Source organism: Chinchilla lanigera, unplaced genomic scaffold (genome assembly GCF_000276665.1).
Source record: "Chinchilla lanigera isolate Chin_1 unplaced genomic scaffold, ChiLan1.0 scaffold00099, whole genome shotgun sequence".
NCBI lineage: Eukaryota > Metazoa > Chordata > Mammalia > Rodentia > Chinchillidae > Chinchilla > Chinchilla lanigera.
Window position 1 is genome coordinate 7,773,005 of NW_004955500.1, and position 2,787 is coordinate 7,775,791.

The following is a 2,787-nucleotide window of genomic DNA, read 5'->3' on the forward strand; positions in this document are numbered from 1 at the left end:
CTAAATGAAAAGAGTGGCCCAGGAAATGGAGGATCCTGAAACATCGATGGAGGCTTAAAGCAAAGGGACCAGAATGAACTGACCTGGGTCACCCACGATGCTCAACCACCACCACAGACTCACACTTAACTTTCCTATGAGCACTGTTCCTGAGCCCCTTTGGCCTCCCCCCACATCCAGGGTGATGACGTTCAGGCCCATCTTGCTCCAGCTTTGCCTCCTACTCGGGCAGCAGGAGCTGCCTCTGTGAAGCAGAAAAAAGATGTCAGCGCTCACAAGCCTGCAACCAGCACGGAGAGTCATGGTAACAACCACTCTGCCACACGGGCACCTTGCACCACGTTGTTCCTCTGTAAACCTCTTCTCCTTTCAGGCAGCACTTAGTGTCCACAGCACTGCTCCTCTATCATGACGGACTATTAACAGCAGCTAACATTTGGTGCTGTGTTCTGTGATACTGATTTAATTATCTCATTTAATTCTCATTTAATTCTCACGACAACCTAGTAGGTAGATACTATCATTACCTCTTTACAAATATGGAAAAAGAGAACAGAAAAAGTAATTTTACTGAAGATTTGCAACTAGTAAAGGCGGGATATGAACCCCATTTTGTCTGACTCTAAGGCCCACTCAATTACTATACCCTTTAGTCTCTAAATTTACTTGCAACCAAAATAGTGAGGAAAGCCCAACACAGTGGAATGTTTTGACTGTCAGGTGGTTTTTTTTTTTTTTGGAGATAGGGTCTCCATATGCAATCCAGGCTGGCCTCAACCTTGCCATGATCCTCCTGCCTCAGCCTCCCAGGTGCTGAGCTCACAGGTGTGTGCTACCACACCCAGCCTGATTCTCAGGCTTCTTGACATCCTTTTTCTAGAGTTACATGAGGACGCAGACTCCACTTTTGCCTCAATTACATACTGTGTGTGTGTGACGGGGACTGGGTGTTGAGCCCAGTTAACACTGTGCTACACGCCCAGCCCTCCCATCATTTTATTTTGACAAGGTCTTGCTAAATTTCCCAGCTGGCCTTAAACTTGTGATCCTCCTGCCTTGGGCTCCTTAGCAGCTGCAATAACAGGCATGTGCACCCAGTGTTATGTGCATAACTTTAACAACTTGGTTTTTAAAAATTCTTCCTGCTAGCTTGGCATGGAGGCGCATGCCTATAATCCTAGCATTTCGGAGGCTGAGGCAGGAGGATCACTGCAAATTTGAGGCCAGCTTGGGCTACATAAGTGAGTTCAAGGCCAGCCTGCACAAGACAGTGAGACCCAGACTATAAATAAATATCTTCCCTCTAGCCTATAAATCCCACCTTCTGTCCTCTAAACCTATTTCCTCTTATAACTTAGTGAAAGGAGAACAAAGCAGATGAATACAAACTACAACATGACTCTGTGCACTTAGGACTTCATCTGCTGAACAGTTTATAATAGCTAAACCCTGGAAACAGTTCAAATGTACATCAACCAATGAATGGATAAAGATATTCTTAATTCAATGGAGTACTACTCAGCCACAAAGAAGGGTAAACTCGAGACATTTCTAGGTAAACGCAACTTGAGAACATACTCTTCAGTGAAATAAATCACTTACATGTAAATGCCAGTTTGTCTGATGTAAGAAAACTGAAAGTGTACATAAGGACCAAAACGCATAAGAGAGATTGTGAAATAGAAAATGTTCAAATAGGAAGGGGAACTAGAGAGGGGAGAAAAGATAAAGAAGGAAAGAAAAGAAAAAAAAAGAGAAAGAAGAATTGAAACAAAGCTTTTGTAAATAAGAAGAGGGGCTGAAGGGAGGGTAGAGGAATAGGGGGAAACCGAATCAAGATATATCATGTACAGGACAAATTCCCTATGATGAATGTGACCATTATGTATATCTAATATGTGCCAATTGTCGGGAGTGGTGGCGCAGGCCTGTAATCCCAGCACTCAGGAGGCTGAGGCAGGAGGATCCTTGCGAGTTCCAGACCAGCCTGGGTTACAAAGTGAGCTTAAGGCCAGCCTGACTGCATAGCGAGAGCTTGTCTCAACAAAACAACAACCAAAAGAAGATAGTAAGTTTATCCTAAGAGGCATGTGAGTATGTGATATATGGGAGACCTTCCGGGCTGACTCCAAGGTCAATGATTCATTGTGTCCAAAAATGAATCTCAGTGGATCAGCCTCTTTCTTCTTCGGAGCCTTTACACACCTCTACTCGGACTTCGATCCAGTATGCAAGGACCAACCTATTGGCCAGTGCCAGTCACAAGTGCACACACTGCCCCAACAACAGGCCTAAAGGAAAATGGCAGGCAGCGAAGACCGTGTCCACCACCTGCCGGGGACAAGGATGAGGGTAAGCAGACACCACAGGCTGTCCTGTTGCACTGACCCTCGCACGCAGTCTCTGCAGCAGATCTCCGCCCAATAAAACTTTCATGCCACCGACCAGGAGGGGCCCCAACCGACAGCACCAGAAGCAGGTTTTACGTTACACTCGCCCTGACAACCTCGCCGTTTCTTCTCCCTCCTGACCGCACACCACACTTTCAGCCCGACTGCCACACTCCTCCAGGCGCGGGCTGCGGGGGCCCGCGGCAACGCAACCCAGAAAGCAACTCCCCGCGAAACGAGGTACCGCTCGGCTAGCGAAGTGGCCCGTTTTTAACAGGGAATTTCACCTCTCCACCTCCCCCTCCTTCCCCCAAAGGACTGGGGTAAGCAACGGCTCCATTTTCTGTTCCGGGAACCCCAGTGCTCCCTAGAAAAGCAAGCGGATTGGAAGGCACAC